Source organism: Zootoca vivipara, chromosome 3 (assembly GCF_965207765.1).
Source record: "Zootoca vivipara chromosome 3, rZooViv2.hap1.1, whole genome shotgun sequence".
NCBI classification, from domain to species: domain Eukaryota; kingdom Metazoa; phylum Chordata; class Lepidosauria; order Squamata; family Lacertidae; genus Zootoca; species Zootoca vivipara.
In genome coordinates, this window is record NC_142586.1 from 41374469 (window position 1) to 41395756 (window position 21288).

The following is a 21288-nucleotide window of genomic DNA, read 5'->3' on the forward strand; positions in this document are numbered from 1 at the left end:
TTCTTTTCTCTCTGGACTCTACATTATTTAAGCACTTTTGCAAACATGGAGTTCTAGTTGCTGCATACTGCTTACCTGAGAAATAGTTTCTCTGAGCTCCTAAGGTGGACAGATATAGAAGATTCCAGCGTCCTCCGTAGGAATGTCTACTGGACCTGGATATATGGTCTTTGTAGCACTGCATTCCCTTCTGATCTAGTCTTCTGCACAGGACTATATAGATGGCCCAGTGAGCACTGACTAGCCTCCTAGTTTACCTTCTCAATGGCTGCTAAATATGCATGAAACACTTCTAAGGAACATTCTTCCCTGTAAGCGAATGGGGTCATTTCCAGAGAGAGTAAATGATATTGCAAATGGGAATGGGATTTGGCTCACCAATCTGAACTCATGTAGAAGTGATTGTGGTGATCACGCACAAAATGGGATAGAATTCATTAGACAGTCTTTCTATACAGTCTATGGTTGTATATAAAAGTGTGACTTGGCTCTGTTTATGGAAAGAAAGAGAGATTTATGCATTTATGTAGCTGACAGAATCCAGTGATGTGCCAATTTCTTTTCTTCTTCATCGTTTCAATTGCCACAAGTGCAGTTTCTTTTTAATTCCATAGGATAGCTTGAAAATGGGGGTAATACACCCAAGGTAACACGAGTACCATTATTTTAATTATGTTTAACTACAAACGAGTGCAATCATGCTCTAATGGGAAGCATTCAAGTATCTCCTCAATAAGAGATTTAGAGACAGTAGATGTGATCATAGTCTTCTGTGAAGCGTTCCACCACTGAACATAAGGAAAACCGCAAAAAAGCTCAGTCCCCTTTCAATTAAATAGTCAATGAATATGTTAACTTATAAATATCATTTATTTACCACAGAGTTGATTGCACCTGAAGAGAATTTCCACAGTGCAGCCAATGCTTTCCTACTTTTTAAGCTTTTCCTCAAAACGTCAATAACACTATTAGAATAATGCAACTTTAAATTGTAGTTTCTTATTGCCACAGAACTCTAATGCAGCTCTTGAAGGGATTTAATGGGGTGTTGTGTTAAACAGCTAATGAAACGAGTGAAAATGACTCTATACATTGCATACATATGCATGAGAAGCGTATTCCCTCACACTCTGTGCCTTAGCACAGAATTTCCTGAGCACACAATTCATTCTTAAAACAAGTGTGGAACTTAACTTTAAAGGGCTTCCTAGATTGCCCCAAGAATCTTACCCAGAATAATACCTTTGGCAAATTAAACAATTGATAGATTTTTATGCTATGTGTTGGTTTTTGTTTTGTTTGGTTACTATGTTATGTATTTCTGTGTTTTTATATTGTAAACTGCCCTGTGATCCTTGGCTGAAGGATGGTATGTAATAAGTAAAAGCTAAATAAAACCTCATAATATGTGTCATTCATTCCAATATAACACTTCAAACTAAGCATAGTATTTGATATTCTGCCCACTTATGTTTCTGGCCCCACGCAGCACTGGTATATGATGCCCCCTAAAATGGTTGCCCAGAAGGAAATGTGGCCCTCAGGCTTAAAAGGGCTCCCCATCCCTGTTTTACATTGCCTTGGTAAGTTTGTGAGTGAATATGATCTTATGCAGTTGCCGTAACTCACATTCCCCCTTCACCATTTAATATGCCTGTGTGCTTGGAGACAAGCACAGATTTCACCTACTCCTTGTGTGAAACCGTGATAAGGTATGAGTCTCTTAAGAGTAGCATCACTGATTTGGAAACATGGGCTTGTGGAAGAGCTGAGGGGATGGGTGACAGTCAAGACCTTATCAGGATTACACAGCAACCTCCTGAAATACGTTCAGCTCAACTCCAGCTGCCATAAAATACTCAACCTACATTTTGACATGCAGTATAGGTTATTCATTGTGGCCCTCAATAATGGAATCATATGAAATTTGTAATGCTAGAGAAGACATAAGAAACACTGGTTTTGTGCAATTTTGTGAGTGGGTTTTTGTTCACGCTTCTTCATCCAGAAAGCCTTCTGAAACCCACCCCCCCTCCCTTTCCAGTAGCAGGAGATTGAGAAATGAGAAAAAATATTTCAGTGCTTGCTAACCATGACTGCCAGTCATTGTAATGTGTTGTTGTCTTGTGATTGGCACCCCACTACTTCCTTCCTTAGTTGAAAAGGATTTTGGCTGCCTCATTCCTGAGGGCACCACAGGGTCACTTTAAGAGTCAGGCACATGATAACTGTAGAGTCAGAATTCCTATACTTGGAGAAAAGCAACAACACCAAACCTTTTCAGATAAATGAAGCAGTTGCCTGTAATGAAGATGTCTGTTTCCACACCACCCCCACACAAACTTTTTTGGTTTCAAACACTCCCAAAAGCATTGGGGGAGCCTACTAACATTTTACAGACCTTGGGAATTCATTTTGTCTTCATATGTTCTTCATTCCCTAGGCATAGCATGGAGCTCTATAAATTAAATGTCTGTTTCTGTAAGCAGCCTCTTGTGCGGATGGAGGTTTGATTAGCATGTGTGTATCCCGCTGACGTCTGTCCGCTCCCCCAGCCACTTTGACAAACCCAGCCACCGAGTGGCATAGGCTTCACCGTCATTAACATTCTTTAGCTCTCCAGGAAATATACATGAAAGGCTAGCGTTTCCATTAGGCGAGGCAATGCTTGCAGGAAATAAAGACTGACATTCTCACTGGTAACTGAAGCAATCCAATGTCCTCCAAACAGAAAGTCATTTAATGAGGGAAGGCATGACCTGGCTTTAGACAGCTAATGACTGCTCTGTGTACAGAATATCTCCCAATGGAGCAAAAGTTTATTGGTATGAAAAACAATCCTCTAGGTTGTGTGTATATGTTGTTTTTTTAAGGGTTATTTTGGTGCTTCTCATAATCATGCTTTCATACTTCAGAACCAGAATATTGTTTGTAAAAGTAATTGAAAAAAAATGGCTGCCCACAAAGTGCTATTATTTTACAAAAACACAAAAGCATTAAAAAATAAACAAGCCCAGCACAATGGTCTTGTACATTGATCACATTTTAACTTCAGTATTGTGTGCTAATATATTGTTGTTTCTCTACCAGATTTGAAAAATGACAGTTATTTGTACTCCTGACAACTCTTCCTTCCTTCCTTCCTTCCTTCCTTCCTTCCTTCCTTCCTTCCTTCCTTCCTTCCTTCCTTCCTTCCTCTCCTCCCCAAATGGCCTGAGTATGTTAGTAATTGTTTTGATTGTTAGTGGTCTTATTGTTTAATTGCCATTTGTTGTGTTTTAAGTTATTGAGCAGTGGAAAGATAGAAGTGTTTAAATAAATGTATGTGGGTATCTATCTATCTACTGCCTGAAACCTACTCTACCCCAACTGAAAGCAGTTCTGGATTTCAGTCTTTCTCAGCCTTACTTGGAATTGTGGGGATTGAAACTGGAACCTCTTGTGTACAAAAGGTGTCCTTTAAATGTTATTACCTCAAATGCTTTTGAAGAAACAAAGTCATACTGTATTTGGAAGTGCTCTTGTGTGAACTGATGGAGTCTCAAGCCATATTTGGATATTTTCCTTCACATAATTACAGTGGTATGATGGCGGCAGCGGGGGTGGTGGAGGCATGTTTCCTGGCTCCACAGGGGTGGCATGTCCCATTTTGTCAGCTGAGGTGAAATGGGCATGTACTACTTCCTGCCCTCCTGCCACACTGCAGCCCCCACTTACGCTGCATGCCGGAACACCCCCTCACCAAACTTGGCAAGAGGGGAACGCTCCACAAGGCTTTGATGCTCCAGGGGTGCAGAAAACAAGCAGCAATCCTGTGTGCTGGAATGCCCCATGGCGAGAGGGGGCTTTCTGCTGGCAGCAGAAGCAGTGGGGCAGGTGGGAAGCTGCCTCTTGTTCTTTCGCTGCTTGAGGCAGCTGCTTCACCTCACCTCATGGGCCAGCTCTGTGGCCTCACCTCCTCTGCCACATGCTTGTTGGCCAGTCCATCCGCCTCTCGCTTGTGTGATGGGGCTTTACTTCTGAGAAAATGTGCATGGGCGGGGGGATGAGATAGAAAATAGCACAGGGCTCCTGCATCTGTAATAGTTGTGTGGAAGGGGGAAGTTGAATGGGTGTAGCTTGCCATGTTGGCTACACCAGCTGAAATTCTGTCTTCAACACAAATATTAAATTTAGTGCCTGGTCTTTTTTACATCTGGCCACTAGTCCTTGGGATGTAACATCTCCCGTATGTATTCAAGCTAAAAAAATGCAGTACACTAGTAGAAGCAATGATGGGTTTGCCAAGTGCTCTGTTCAAGTGTTGCAGGTTTAACCTTTTTTGGTGTTTTTTTTGGGGGGGGGGTAACTTGAAGTCCTACAACTACCTGCAGTCAGCTTGAATTTGACCCATCTTACATGTAACTGAGAAATCCCTTTGGTTTTCAGTAGAGGACTATATTTGCTTGGAAGATTTTGACACTTATTTTGGAAAAAACCTTTACAATATATAGTTCCAACATGGTGTATCTAATTCCTGGTTTGGCAGCTTGCTCCCCTTTGCTAGGTCTTTAATCTGCTCTGTGTGAGTGAACTGTGTTTTACAGATCAAGTGAATTAATGCACTAAGTTCTCTGGTGGTAGATTTCAATGCCTTCATGTACAGAGAACTTGCTCGTAAAGTGTGGCACATAAAGGAAATGTATAACAGACCTCCATAAAGTTAAATCTCCTAGTACAAGTAAACTCTTATCAATGGTAGCTTTAAAGAGCCATCTCTAGAAGCTGGACTGGATTGAAACTTCAGAATAACTCTTATGTTCTAAGATTTACAGTCCATTAGGAGATCTATTTAATATTTCCTTTCCTTGGCGCCTAATGGCCCTTAAAAAAAATGTGAATGCCTATTAACCACAAAAGTGACTCACAGCACTTTAAAAAGTGGATGATTCCATGCAGTGGGACATTGACAACTCCTGATTCTGCTTCTCTTATATAATGCCCCTTTGAAGTAGTGTTCTAGCGATTTGTATGTTCACAAAGGAAACCATCACTGACATCTTGTTTGAGATAGACATACCGGTACTTGTTTAGGGCATGGTTGGGGAAACTTTGGCCTTCCTTTTGTTTGTTTGTGAAGCATAACAACTACATTAGCAATCTGGCCCACTATCTTGCATCTTCCATCCACAGTCATTGTGGGGCAAGGAAATGGTGGGGAATATTCAGGTAAAATTCTGCAAAGTGACCTTCTTGGGGGCATAGCTGTCAAGTTTTCCCTTTTCTTGTGAGGAAGCCTATTCAGCATAAGGGAATTTCCCTTAAGAAAGGGAGAACTTGACAGTTATGCTTGGGGTGCGGGGAGAAAAAAGGAAGGCCAGACATTTTCTCTTAGGAGTATCTTCCTGGAAATGTTGACTCAGCTTTAGTAGTACCAGAGAGGAGAGCGCAGCAGATGCTTCTTAGGTTGCAGTGCATCACAGTCGGTTTTCCGGCAGTCTTGGCTAGCGAAAAAGTGGGGGAGTCCTCTGCTTCAAGCCAGTTGAATGCCCTGAAATAGGGTGTTGTAGGGATGGGGCCTCAGAAACCCTCAGGCCTCTCTGCTGTGCCAGCCCTGGAAGTGAGGCACAGCTTCTGGGGCTATGCACGTGATGGTGGTTCTGTCACTCCAGTTTTCCACAACTGCTGTTAGCCTGCCAAGGTATGCACACCTTCACATGGGTAAGGTGCATGGATTACAGTGAGACTTGCATTTGAGTTAGCCATGCAGTGAAATTGGGCTGTCTTGTCACTACACTGCATTGGCTTCTTAGTGGCCCAGGAAAATCATAAAACCAACTTCTGTCAGTAATGGGGCCATTGCATTGTTTGACTTTTTGCCATTACTTTCATTTTTTTTACAGCTGCAATGTGGCCTGTAAAGAAGGAAAATTAGGCTGTAACAACAACTTGGATGAATCATTATGTAGCAATAAGTTGTAACACTCCTATTATGGCTCCTTTCGTTTGCTGGGTAAAATATTGTTGCCGAAAACCTAATTTCCAAATGCATACACTTCCATTATTACCACATTGGTTTGGTTTATTTCAAACAACTTCCCTATTAAAAAATACCATTTTGCTAGATCAGACTTTGGCAGAAGTTTTGAACTCCCAAGTTTGAACTGAGACTAATAAAATGAGCCTTCTCATTTGTTTGCTTGTGTCTGTGACTATGTATATTGTGTTTTTGTTGGATCTAAATGATGTTAGATTGAGGCTTTCAATACAGTATTGGCTGAAATTCCAGCTAACTGTAATACAGAGACTGGAGTTATTCTTTTCTAAGAACTGAGGAAATAACTCAAATTGTTGCCACCCTTCTTTCATAAGTGAGTTCCGACTGACTCTTGTCTATCTGTATTTGTGAAGCCCTGAAAACATAACGAAGCTATTTCATTAAAATGCATCATTTGAGACTGAAGAGATGTCTGAATCTCTTTGAAAAATGTCCCTTTTGAACATTAAGAGGACAACAGGAAGAAATCCTTCAAGATTTCAATAGAAAGAAGATGCTTGATCCTGAAGGATCAATGTTATACATAGGGTGGATGCAAGGTATTTTTTCCAAGTTCATTAGTGATTTGGAAAGATGATATTGTTATAGACACATCTGAGGTTGTTAAGAAATGGCTTGCATTTATGTATGGTTTGTAAGAAGAATAGGAATACATGGATGTGTTTACTTTGTGCACGCCGTAAATAAAAAAAAAGTAAAGTAAAAGAGAAGGAGAAGCTCAGCTGGTGGTAGTTGCTTTGACCTGTTTTTGAAAACATCTGGAGATGCTTCACATTTTCTTCTTTAAAGTATAAGATGAAGGCAGGATCATTGTGATGACTCAAAGAGCTGCCTGCCTTCTCCGGAGTACAAGGAGGAACATGCCTTTTCTTTCTTTTCCTTTCTTTTTACAAATAGCAACTTGAAAACATTTGTAGCTATTAAATGCTCTGGAAGCATCTGTCTCCATCCTGCCAACAATGATGACTGGGGAGAGTGGTATCTACAGCAGTTTGATATATGCCCTTCCAAACTCTTATTGGCTTGTTAATAAAATATTCTGTGCTGCGCACTGATATCTCAAGTAGAGGAATTTCTCCGCTTTTCTCTTTCTTTTCTTAGGGGCTGGATTTGGCCAATTACAAGTTGCTGCTGGGAAGCCCGCAAACAGGACATGAGTGCAATAGGTCACTCCTGAAAAGTGACTAGAAACTACAACGTAAGTCTTTCATGCTTCCATTAAGTTTATGATGGTCACTTGAAATTTCTGTTCGTTTTGGCAACCTGCGTATTGGCTGCAAGCTGTATGCAGTCACTTCCAGCGACAGGGTTTAGCTTTTTTGCCTGCCATTCAAAAACTATGTTTTTGGTCGAGAACATAAGAATCTTCTGGATCAGGTTAAAGGCACATTTAGTACATCATTCTGTTCTCATAGTAGCCAACGGGTTGCTGATGGGAAATCCATTAGCTGAGAGCTTGCAAAGTTCTGTGGAGTCTTTTGGACAGCTCTGTTTGATTTGTGAGTACGCATCCATCTTGTGTACTATGAGAGAAGCCCAGAAGGCCTCAGATTGTACAACTTGGTTGACCTTGCATGTGAAAAATGCACAGTTGTGCAAGATTACATAAATTGGGTTCATGCGCGTACACGCCTGTATTTGTTAAATTTCATTTGTTCATTTCACACATTTTTTATTATTTTATTGTTTGTTAAATTTCTATACCACCCTGCATCTGAGGATCACACAGTGGGTTATAATATAAAAACACAAAAATACATAACATATTAACAAACAAAAACAACCCCCACTGAGCTTAAAAGGCCATAGATTGTTTAATTAGCCAAAGGCCTTGGAAAAGAGGAGTGTTTTTGCCTGGCACATAACGATACGTAACAAAGGTGCCAGGTGGGCCTCCACAAGTGGGGAGCCACCACAGAAAAGGCCCATTTCCAAGTTGCCACCCTCCTGACCTCTCATGGAGGAGGTACATGAAGAAGTGCCTCAGATGATGGGTCTGGGTAGGTTTATGTCATGGTTTTCACCCCCACTACCATACACACAAAGGGAATTACCCGCCTGGTAAGAATTGAGCGAAAAATTCACTTCTTCTTCTTCTTCTTCTTCTTCTTCTTCTTCTTCTTCTTCTTCTTCTTCTTCTTCTTCTTCTTCTTCTTCTTCTTCTTCTTCTTCTTCTACAAATGAATTCCAGAAAAGCAGTAGAAAAGCAGGACCTGATTTCTTTCTGCAGGGCCTGTAAAACAGAGTTGTTCCACCTGGCATTTGGCCTGGAGCCAACCTTATCCCCTCCCCCATTTACCTTTTCCTTTCCCCTTTTGTATGAGGCTGCATTTTTATTTTATTTAATTTTTTTAATTTTAATTGTATTTAGTTTTGTTGTTGAACTGTATTTTAACTAGTTGTTTTATATTTGGTGTTAGCCACTCTGAGCCTGGCCTTGGCTGGGAAGGGCGGGGTATAAATAAATTATTATTATTATTATTATTATTATTATTATTATTATTATTTTATTAGAACACAGATCAAGACCAAGTATGTTCTGCAAAAGAGAATTTGACTTTGCAGAAAACAAATGGGAAGCCAAAGTTTTTTTGTGACTTTGAAGCTTTCTGTCTGCCAGTGGGGTGGTAGGGACAGGACTCATTTACAATTCAAATGTGGCTTGGTTAATAAAGGATAATTTGGAGCTGGATGTGCATCAAATATGTCCTCTGGGTTGTAAAGATGGGACCACCCAGGCTTCAGCTAATATTAGTGTTTACATAATGTTAGAAGGAAGCTACTCTCCAATTAAAAACCCACTGTCTAACTAGATGCTAACTGGTTATATACCCTGTAGTCTAAATGTTAATAGCTTTGACCTCGTTCAGCTTTATCTTAATCTGCTTGACAGAGCAAGTGAACTCTTGGTTACACTATCCATGACAATTCCTTTTCCTCTCGCAGCATTTTTCTAACAGTGACAGAGCCACCTATTGTAGGCTGAATGAAAGCCTGTCCTCCTCCCACCCCCAGTCCCTGCAGCTATAAGGCTAAGTATATGAATGGCAAAACCCTTGTGATTGACGCTCTTTCAACAAAAGCAGATCCCGTTGACTGATGATAAGAGGCAAAGTCATACAACAGTGTTTACAGAACAGTGCAGGATAGCAAAAAATGAGCGATAAAAGCACTAATCTTATTGTTTCTCTAGATGAGACAGTGACCTTTTGTATTTGCACTTGCACAAGCCCACACATTGTACTCCCCACCCTCTATCTGAGCTTTTGGCTGCAGAAAAAAATTCCAGATTCTGAATGCAAATGTGAGCCAGTACCTTAAGCCACACAGCTTGACTATACTTTAGTTTTCGGAAAGCAAAATGCTCATTCTTTAGGATTGTTGTGCTTCTATTTGCTGTAAATCACCTCTTGCAGAAAAGTTACATTAAAAAACAATAACAAACCCTCTACATGTATAGTTGTAGAAGTAATAAAACATATATATCCCTCCTTTCCATCCTCTGATTCCTAAGTCAGACATAATGCTGGGCAAGTTGAACTGCCATTAAAGAGGCAATAACATTTTCCTATAGAAAACCAATGGGTTTTTTTTTTTGCCTTGTATTGAGTTGTCACCCTGGTTATGGGATGCTGCGTTCATTTCTGGACTTCTAATAAAAAGGATAGGATTTATATATGTCCCACTCATCCTTCAGAAAGACCAAAGTTTTCATCTAATAAAACCATCTACTCACTCACTGATCAGGCTGAGACCTGACATAATTTCTCACCACCATCAGTTATGTCCACCAATATGGTCTTTCCACTGCATCACATAGGCAGAGCAATGTGTGCAGTGCCTGATAAAGTTCATAGCCCGGGTTGGTGCTTCCCTGCCTGCTTGTTTGCTGAGGGTCCTTTTCAATGGTGCTGTCTGTGATGCAATGGGAGAAGATGCATTGGGAGAAGATGGCTAAGTAAAACAGCCTGCCTTCTCAAGTCAGCACCAAGCAAACATTGCTATGTGAAATCCCATCGAGATTGCAACATATACCCAAAGGAACCTAGAAGATCATCACTGTGTTGGTGGGTTTCCCTTGCTGGTTTAGGGTGGCTCTATAGCTCCTTTCGTACAGTGTTCACATGTTCATACTACTTATGGAGCAGGAGAAGAATCACAGCTCTGGCATCACCATGCCCTGCTGTCTCGGCCCAACACCTCCTTGTATGGAGCTGAAGGTCCATATGTACAGCTGTATGCCTGTAGATGCTCCACACAACCTGCTACAATTAGGACTCCCAGTTGCATGGTCCACTCATGTGTGTACAACTGTATGCCTGCAGGTTGCTTCTTTCTAGATGTTCAGCACTATGTGGGGCAGGGCCAGTGGGACATGGCAGTGTCAGGGCAAGGTCAGTGGTATGATACCACTCCATCAACACGTAAGGTGGATGCATGTAAGATATGCATAAGGTATGAAGGGGCTTATATAACTCAGTGGTGTCTCTGGTAGCAAATGTACAATATGATAACTCTGAATTCAGGCTAAAATGACCAGCATTAATTCTGTATTGTACCCCTTCACCTTTCTGATCTGTAAACTTACAAAATCTCTTCCCCCCCCCCCCCGCGCTTATACTGGCGATTTCCTCACAGCTCATTGCTCCAAATGTGTCTGAGCATTGAAGGACAATGCCATGCTGGCAGGCAAATGCTTTGGTCTCAAGGAGAAATGAGTTGGCAACACTCATGCAACAAACTCACATGATCTGTGGCAGGGCAATTCAACTTCAATTGCTGAATGAACAAAGCTGCTTGCCCCTGCTAACTAGAGATAGGAATTAAGCCACAAAACTAATGAACAGTATGGAAACAAGGATACATTGTCCTTCACTGGGTTTTTTTAAGGGGGGAAACTAGCATGTATTCCAACCCTGATGGTCAAAAAAGGCAACCACAAACCAGATTTTTTCAGTTACCAAAGCTCTGACTTTTATGAGCTGATTTCATCACTGAAAAAAATCTGTCTTCACAGAGCCATACAATTTTCATTAGTTAGAGATGTCCTGTACATTCCCATGTGTTGGCTATTTCAGCCTGTACAGGGGGGTTGGTTGGGAGGAAAAATCCCCCAAGAGTGAAATGCTACATGAAAGAAAACTTTCCAGTGGGCAACATCTGAGGGACAGAAACAGATTATTCCATCCGTGGGCAAGTAGTTTTAAATGTTTATAAAGTTTCTGTGTTCTGCCTTGTTCCAATATATTTAAGGGTCTAGTTCAGGGGTAGCCAGTATGCCCCCCCCCAATGTGGCTGGACCAAACTTCCTAAGACTCTCACCAAGTTGGATGAGGCTAACAGAAGCTACAGCCAAACAACGTTTGAGTACATGGAAATTCCATAAGGAGGTAGGAGCAGGCACAGGTCAATCTTTTAAAAATACACTGTGCAAATTAGGCACAATTCAAGTGGTGAATTTGATGTGCACACAGTGATGTAGCCCTTGACTATGTGAAACTCCACACAGGATTACTATGCCAGAACTGCTGAGTCTCAGCCATTGTGTCAACTTATGTGCTGTAAGTAACCAACTGGCATGAGCCAACTCACATAGAGATTCCTCTAGCAATAAAGTAAGGCTCAGATGCTACATAAAGCAGTACAGGTCCAGGGCAAATCCACTTGGATTTTGGCCTGAAAGACCAAGGGAAATGTAGGTGCATGGAAGGTAAGTTGTAAGCAAGCACAATTTGTGACACTGCACAACATTATTGCTGATCTTGGGAGATGTCTGTCAAGGCATCAGCCTTAGCTTGTTGGAAATTGCATTAACTCTGCTCTTAAACTGGCAAGTATTTTAAAATATTAATCCAATAAATGTATATCTCAAGGCAATTCATATTAAAAAGCAATAAAGTACCAAAATGATCAATAGAACAATGACAAAGCTAATTCATTTCAGCTGACACCTGACGAAATTCTACATGGTGTGTTTAAGACTGATGTGCCACTTTTTCAAGTTATACACGATGAGTCTGGTCCCCCATACCTGTAGGGTCTTAGATGGTTCTGGATTACAGGGCATGAACGCTTTATGTTGAACGGTATTCTGGAGTCCTGTATATGAACCACATGGGGCATCTCATCCACAATTACAGAGAGAGATCAAAATTATCACACAAGCACCTTTACTTGCTTTACTGTGCTTGCTGTATTCCACTTATTATGCAGGTGGCTGCCATTTTAATTCAGCATAACACAAAACTCTGCCATTTAATCAACATGTCTGGAGTTTTAAGGTAATGCTTTCGGGATGGCCAAATGCCTTTCAGAACTTTCTGTGCAATCAGCCGAACACAATTCTAAGTCTAAATTCAGTGGGATTGGAGGGTCAGCTATTGTGATGACTAGAGATCAACCCTTCCCTGGGAGTGGGATCAGACACAGGCATAAAAGATCTGGCATTTGGTTCAGGGAGTGTGGTTGAAGTTAACTGCAGTACCAGACAGCCAATTATACAGCCTGTTTAAATAGTTACCACCCTCAGTGGATAAGCTCATGCATTGTGTTTGAGGTCCCATTCTCCTGCATGTTTCCTTCTCCAGTGAGAAGCAATATAGACATATACTTATGGAGATCACAAAATCTCCTTTGAGTGGCAAGACAGACAGTTCTACCCTTGATTTACGGAGATTGGCTAGGTGTGTGCTAATTTACACAACCAGAAGTTTAGTTTGCAGGTGTGCACATTCATTCAAAAGTGTTTTGTTTTTCAGTAACTGAAGGGGGGCCTGAATTTTCCTGGGGATGACGGGTAGGAACTTGATACAAATGACACTATTATAAAAAGAAGAAGAAAAGTTTTGCAATCATGACAATTTCATTAGATTTAGCCTACATTTTAATTAAAGTTAGTAACATTTGCATCCTTCTCATTTTGCACAACTCTGTTAATGAACTTTTAAATGAAGGAAATTCAGTCTTGACTTGTGGGTCTCAGAGTTCCAGTCCATTATTGATATGCTTGTTTATTTATTCACATGATCCATCAGATGGTTTTCAGAGAATAAAAGTATATTTAGTGCTGAAATAGAATTGTATATGTAGCGTTTCGAAACAGCAAGAGATAAATTGTGGCTTCATTCCAGGTAACATGGCACCAAGATTTGGTTGAAATTCAATGTTCTCAACTCTGGCAACACTGCATTAGAATAGGGGTGGGGGATAGGCCATTAAAAGAATTCAGAAAAGATTTAATGTGTTGAAAGTTCCCTTAAACCCATGGATCTTGCAGAGATCACTTATGGATACACAGAGAATATGCCCAGATGCTACTGGAATTCAGCTGATTGTGGCTAGAATTCAACCATTCTATTGTGCTAGCAGAAGCCAGTGCAAGGATTCCCGCAAACACAGTGGGACTCCACTCCCATCTTCCCCCATGCACACTGTCCTATTAGCAGATCTGCTCTGGAAGGTCGGGAGAACCCTGATAACAGATTTAGGGGGTATGCAGGAAGAGGAACAGGAGAGAAGGTTCTGTTGCACAAGCAGAAATCCTTGCACTGCTGAAATCTTAGTCTTGGTGCCATGTTGCATGCAACCCTATAAATAATAAGGAACAATTTAGCACCTTGCAGCAGCTGCATGTTGTTGTTTAGTCGTTTAGTCATGTCCGACTCTTCGTGACCCCATGGATATTTTGCTTTATTGTCTATCAAGTATATTTCTTTTGTAAAAGTTGTTATTTAAATCCCACTCCTGGTATTTTCTGTACTGGGAAGATGTCTTCTGGAATGAGTATGGAGGCGCCTCAAAGGGAAATGAACAGGGATGCATCTTTCTGCTTCCTTTGCAATGTGTGTGTCTGAAGTATAGCCAATGAGAGGTAATTAGAGCTGTAAGCTTTAATCTGTTAATTGGTGCGATTAACTGATTAAAGCTTTAATCACAGATTAGGGGTTCAGCAGGAAGCAGGCAAGCAAAAAGCTCAAATTTTCACACACACCCTTCTTGGGTACTCTCAAGTACATTATTCATATGTTAACTGAGAGTGTGATTGTCATTGCCACCTGTAGCCACCTGTATTCTAAAAGGACTCCTCCAGACTGCTGGGTTTAAGGGGTGGTATTTTGAAACATATCACTGATGCAGTAGTGGACTTTCCACACACCATCCCAATAGTTGTTCTGCAATGCTTCCCCAGTGCTACCCTGTCACTGCTGTTTGGAGGTGTGTGACAACCCGGGTCCCACTCTCTCTTACTATCACAGCGACACAGGAACCCAGAGGGGAAAACACCCACCCTCTTCTCCTGCCGCCTCAAAAATAAACCCCTTTTACTAATGGGTTTCTAAGTAAGGAGAACCTTCCAGCCTGCGTGACCTGGTACCTTAAGGAACTCTAGGCTGTCCCACGGAATAACCTCTTGCCTCCAGTAAAGGGTCTCCCTCAGTTGGATTCCCCACTGCAGAAGTTTGCCCTATGCACTCTGGCAACTCCTTGGCACCTCAGGTTACCCTTCTAAGCCTCCTCCGTGTAACTTCAGGACACAAACTGCCACCTCCCTGCCTGAGGTGAGTTTTGCCCTCTCTTGAGTCACCACGGCTGTGAGTCCTGGTACCTCGCTGGAAAAATAAAGACGGAGCTCTTTTTGGCAAAAACAGAGATGAAGTTTTATTGTGTTAAAAACATAAGTGATTCTTTAACGTGTCATTTATTAATTAGCTTTGTTCCAGTTGTACAAAATAAACTCAGTCAAACATTTAACTTTAAGTTTTCCTAGCCTCTTCACTGTCTTCATACAAGCCACCTCATAACACCTCACCACACCTTCCTCCCTCTCCCTCCTAACTGACCAAACCGACACTCCCTCCTTTCAAACCGGGCACAGTCCCGCCCCCATCAGAGTTCTAAGTCAGTCAGGCTGGAGGTGGGTTAACTCTTTGCCAGCCGGGCAGAAATAAACATTTTAAAAGTGCTTCAATTTGTCACAAGGTGCCATCTCGTGCTATAGTGCAACGAATGCTGGACAACCCCCACCCATCCCCTGGAACATTTCTGTTATGAAATGTTACAGGATTTCAGCAGCTAGCTCCAGGACATGCACCATTGGGAAACAAAGCATTATGTCCAGCCCAAAACTTTTTGCAGGTACAAACAGTAAACACTATTGTAAGTTGGGTTGTGTATAAGCATCCCAATACCATCATGAACTAAGGGCATCTGGGGCAGGGGGGGTCATCCCTGAACCATAATTCCCAGCTTTTTTATTTGTTTGCTTAGAATAGAGAGCAAGTTCCAGCATTTGTAGAACTTGAGGTATGAGGCAAAAAGTACAGGCAGTATTCTTCACAATTTTGGTGAGAAACGGGCCTGCTCCTCCTTTTCCATGTTTTACTTTGCTTGTCCTCCTGGAAAACACCCCATGGACACCCATGATGTGAACACACATTATTAGGAATGGACACAAGGGATCAGACATAACAGTGTTTGAAACTGCCAGGTCAAGTGAGATGGAGGGATGGCATGTGAAATTCTCTTGCCAGTACAACTTTTTCCAGGAACGGTGGTGTAAGAATTGTAAGAATTTCCCATAAGTTATCCATTTTGTATGCATTTTGAATTTTTTAATACTGCTTGAATAATGTATTAATTGGGCTTATCTCCTCATTTTTCACTAATACTGTATGGAGTTGGATCCAATTGGTGCCCTTAAACTCATGGTAGGGTTTTTGATCTAGTGGAGGTATTCACTAATGTAGGCATCCCCAAACTGCGGCCCTCCAGATGTTTTGGCCTACAACTCCCATGATCCCTAGCTAACAGGTCCAGTGGTCAGGGAAGTAGGGAATTGTAGTCCAGAACATCTGGAGGGCTGAAGTTTGGGGATGCCTGCACTAATGGAAGCGGAGGGGGAGCAGTTTTTGAATCCCAGTCATATTCTGCAATCTCTTTTTTTACACCAAAGCAAGAAATTTGATCATCTACCCCTGAAACACTGTCCTCTGCCAATAGTTACAGTGTTTCTGTTGCAGATAAGATGTTGCAGTTTGGGGGGGGTTGGGCTAGAAAGGCGTATGGAATGATCCAGGACGACTCTTCTTATGTTTGGACCCAATATTAATATTCCAGGAGCCAAAACTGAGCATGGCTATGAGATAGTAATGATTTCTGATGGACATTTTCTTGCTCATTCCAGTGAATAAGTAGAAGCACATAAAAATGTCAAGACAATTACCTGTGGGGATATGCCATTCAAGTAGAGAAAATGAGTAAGTGTTATTGACAAAGTACAGGGGGTAAATGTGAATTACACCACTTCCAGGTTTCACTGCTCCAGGTTGCTAAACAAATAATATACAGAAAACACTCTGAAAGCAGGCTGTATCATTCTTTGAAAGCCAATTCAGCTGTAAGGCATCTCAGAGTCTCCTGGGGGCCCAGCATCATTCATCAGGAAGAGACCTGGCAAAGTGAGAAAGGAAATTGTGGAGAGGCCAGTGTGATAACTGCAAGTGTCATTGCTTTAGTTTATTATGAAAGCACGAATTTGTTTGCTTACTGAAAAGCTTCCTAGCTTCCAAAGAGAATCTAACCATGATGCAGTGTATCTTACACACTGTTTATTCCATGCCCTTAATGAAGTCCAAGAAAGCTTATGCCGTAATAAATTTGCTGGAACTTAAGGTGTCACTTTAAGCAGACTTGAAGGGGTAGAGCAGATGTGGATGATGGAGGTCCATACCACTTCCACTACACACTGTATGTTCATATGTGTTCTTCTGAATGCATGGAGCAGGTGTTAATGACTACCAAATGGCTTTGTTCCACTTGTTGTTTAGTTGTTTAGTCGTGTCCGACTCTTCGTGACCCCATGGACCAGAGCACGCCAGGCACTCCTGTCTTCCACTGCCTCCCGCAGTTTGGTCAGACTCATGTTCGTAGCTTCGAGAACACTGTCCAACCATCTCGTCCTCTGTCGTCCCCTTCTCCTAGTGCCCTCCATCTTTCCCAACATCAAGGTCTTTTCCAAGGATTCTTCTCTTCTCATGAGGTGGCCAAAGTATTGGAGCCTCAGCTTCACGATCTGTCCTTCCAGTGAGCACTCAGGGCTGATTTCCTTCAGAATGGATAGGTTTGATCTTCTTGCAGTCCATGGGACTCTCAAGAGTCTCCTCCAGCACCATAATTCAAAAGCACCAATTCTTCGGCAATCAGCCTTCTTTATGGTCCAGCTCTCACTTCCATACATCACTACTGGGAAAACCATAGCTTTAACTATACGGACCTTTGTAGGCAAGGTGATGTCTCTGCTTTTTAAGATGCTGTCTAGGTTTGTCATTGCTTTTCTCCCAAGAAGCAGGCGTCTTTTAATTTCGTGACTGCTGTCACCATCTGCAGTGATCAAGGAGCCCAAGAAAGTAAAATCTCTCACTGCCTCCATTTCTTCCCCTTCTATTTGCCAGGAGGTGATGGGACCAGTGGCCATGATCTTGGTTTTTTTGATGTTGAGCTTCAGACCATATTTTGCGCTCTCCTCTTTGTTCCACTACTATCCACTATTGAAACTAGTATAGGTAATTTGTTCAAGGTCATTTGATGAACTTATAGCTGGACTTGGACTTGAATTGGTGTGTCTTAGGTCCATGACCCTCCTCTGGCTATTGGACCGCATTGACTGCCTTATGTCACAGCGAGTGATTTGAGAATTGCAACAATAGTCATAAGTTAACAATTTTATAATTACAAGGTTACCGTAATACCCCCAAAATGCACAACAAACACAAAATTATATACTCTCTATATTAGCTAAAACCCAGACAATGCATATTTTCAGCCAGCATCTGTGGTCTGGCATCACTGCCATCATCAGAGAGTCATGAATATGGTCTGCACCTGTCCAGATTCAGCTGAACTTCCAGTCCATTGTCTTCAATGCCACAAATAGAGTTTCACTCAGAAATGGAAATTCCAGTGCTCAGCTAATGACTGAAAACCTGGAGCAGATTATCTCGCCTTAATTGTGCATCTGTTTACAGAGTTATGATTTCCATTCTGTGTCAGCTGTGTGTATATTAGCAATTGTGCTTATTCACCAATGATGAAAGGGTTAGTGAGAAAATTGACTGCTGGCTTGATATGTGTGTAGTCCAAAATCCTCTTTCAAAGTTCTTACAATCTTGTCAAGCTATTCAGCAAAGTGTTATCAACATTTACGGCTTCTTTAACTTTCTTTTGAAGATGGGAAATGATGAAAAGAATTTTTTTTTTGGATAGTGTGGAGGATCAGCCACAGCTGTGGTTCTATTTTCAAGATCCTTACTGATCCAATCATTTTGTGTGACAATTTCCCCTTTTGCCTTGAAGTTTAAAATTATAGTCATTAATTTTGTATGTCAGTTTAGTGATGCAAGCCGAATCAGCCAAACACCGTGGATCACTAATTTCCACGCAGTCGTCACCTCTGAATTTCAAACACTAACATATTTCTCAATGAAAGGTTTGGAATCTTTTCAACATTCTATTTTGGCTGACCTTTGTGTAACTTGATGTGAAAGATAAGAGAAACTGTACTTTGGAACTGTTTTGTGTAAACACATTTGAAAAGGTGCGAAAGAATTTGTTATGCTTCTGAATCATGTGCCATCGGAAATGGATTCATAGCAAACTGGATAGTGTCTATAGCAAATGGATAAATTATCAACACAAATGAAATTCCACTGTCATTTCTCTCTTTTCTTTTCTTTTTTTTAAAGTGGGCCTGTTCTATTCACACATGAAATAATATTTCTTTTCTTCTTCTTTGAATAAAAAAAAATCAGGCAACTCAAACAATATAGGTGAAGGAATTTATATGAGTTTTGCCTTCAGTTTTTTAAAAAAGTTTTATTCCAGATATGTTTCATTTATATACAACATTAACAAGAAAGGAAATATACCGGTATTAGAAAACTAAACCCTAGAGAGACCCATAAAAAGGTGTGTAATCAAGGCTAAAGATGGGTAAAAAGGTAAAGGGACCCCTGACCATTAGGTCCAGTCGTGACCGACTCTGGGGTTGCGCGCTCATCTCGCATTATTGGCCGAGGGAGCCGGCGTATAGCTTCCAGGTCATGTGGCCAGCATGACAAAGCCGCTTCTGGCAAACCAGAGCAGCACATGGAAACGCCGTTTACCTTCCCGCTGTAGCGGTTCCTATTTATCTACTTGCATTTTGACGTGCTTTCGAACTGCTAGGTTGGCAGGAGCTGGGACCAAGCAATGGGAGCTCACCCCGTCACAGGGATTTGAACCGCCGACCTTCTGATCAGCAAGCCCTAGGCTCAGTGATTTAACCACAGCGCCAGATGGGTAGACTGCAGTTAAATCAAAGGGGGGGGAGTGAAAGGGATTGGGAAATTGTGGGTGATATCCAAGTCAACAGTTCTGTTAGTGCAAGGACTTCAGCCCTCCCCAGTGCTCCTGGCACTCCCTGTACATCTGCTGGGGAAGGTTGGGAAGAAACCTAGAGCAGATGTAGGGGTGGGGTGAGGTGGAGACAGTGGGAAGGGTGGGGAAGTTCCATTGTGCAGCTAAAAGTCCATGCGCTAGAAGAACTGTTGAATTGAATACAATCCAGCATCAGGAAAGGGAAAGAGATGTTTCAAAAGAGGAGAAGGAAAGGCAAAGGGCTGACAGGAGGGAAAGGAATTTGAGGTGGGTGTACACGGTTCCTATGGTGTAGTAACTCTCAGTTCCTCAGTTCTTGTTTTGATGGTCATATTGTTTGGAGAATTGTTTCTGTTTGGGTAGGTTTTTTTCCAGGTTTCCTTATGACTGTGTTTTTGCGAAGAGACTCTTATTGCAAGGCTAGTAGATTGTGGTCCATTTTTTGCTTTCATTATCCTCCCCTTTGTTTGCTAATTAGATGCTATTAGGTCTTCCTTTCATTTCTCAATCCTGGATGGGAACATCTTATGATATTGCAGTCTTAAGTGCTTTGCAACTAGGCTTGCTCATTTTAGTAATTATATCTATTGTTTATCGCTCACATTATCAAACATGTTTCCTTGGACTGAAGAAACTGATGGAAGCAATGGAAGGAATAATTTTGTGCTTTTGCTAACCCCTCTGTTTTATAGACCACAAGGTATTCATTAACTTAGCAATTATTACCAGTATTTATTAATCACATTTTTAATCTACTTGTCCACTACGGAGCTCAGAATAGCATACATGGGATCTATTTCCTATTATTCCCACAACAACTCTAGAAGATGGCTTATGCTGAGAGATAGCAATGGGTCTGATATCACCCATGAGTTTTATTCCCAAGCAAGAATTTGAACCAGTGTCTCTTTGGTCCAAGTTTGCCACTATATCAACTGGGCAACTGGAAAGAATGCAGAATGTGGATATGTTTCAGTCAACTGAATGAGTCATTGGAAACAAATAGTCTAGACTGAAGAATTAAACTGAAGAATTGGTTCAACTCAGGAAGCTAGCAACTAAGTCGAAATTAACATGAGCAAATGTTGATAGATACACCAAATATTGATGATCAAAGGAAAACAGCCTATTTGCAGGAAATCAGATGTTGTCCTTGGCATTTCATGATTTGTATGATGTAAACTTGCAGGGAATTGTTCTCCAAACATAAGACGAGCCTGATGGATCAAACCAATGGCCCACTCTGTTGTCACTGTGGCCAACCAGATGCCTGTGGGAAACCTACAAGGAGGACACAAACACAGGAACTACACCTATGCTTCCAAGCAACAGGTATTCAGAAGCACTACTACTACCAATGGTGGAGGCAGAGCAGAACCATCATGGGCAGCAGCCACTGGTAGCCTTGTCCTCCATGAGTTCATTTCATTCTCCTTTAAAGCCATCCAAGTTGGTGGCCATCACTGCTTCCTGTGGGAGTGAGTGTCATAGTTTATGCACTGCATGAAGAAGTACTTTCTTTAATCTGTCCTGGTATTCCTGGAGTAGATGTGGTCAAAGCGTCATGAAGGCTTTGCCAACTTTTCCTTGTTCTCAGGCAATTTTCATCTGGAGTGGAACAGATTTATGGTATATCTGTTATTCCCAAAGTCTGTAATGCCAGCTGGGTCTAGGGTGCTACCATGCCATAACAAAAGCTTTGATGTATGTCAGCATAACGTTTAAAAATTGCTGTGAAATTTGGAACCGTCACTTACTGCTAGTGAAACATAACAATGCAGAAAGGTTAAGCACTTGAATGCAAAACCAAACAATGAAACAAGCAAGCAAGCAAGCAG

At 41.5% G+C, this 21288-nt stretch overlaps 1 long non-coding RNA gene across 1 annotated transcript in view; it reads left to right on the forward strand.

Annotated features, from left to right (window-relative positions):
• Nucleotides 1-21288, forward strand: part of LOC132591889 (uncharacterized) — a 242124-nt gene that overhangs the window by 54631 nt on the left and 166205 nt on the right. The window contains exon 3 of the long non-coding RNA XR_015949303.1: nt 7139-7235. This is a non-coding gene — a long non-coding RNA (uncharacterized LOC132591889). The remainder of the gene's footprint in view (nt 1-7138; nt 7236-21288) is intronic.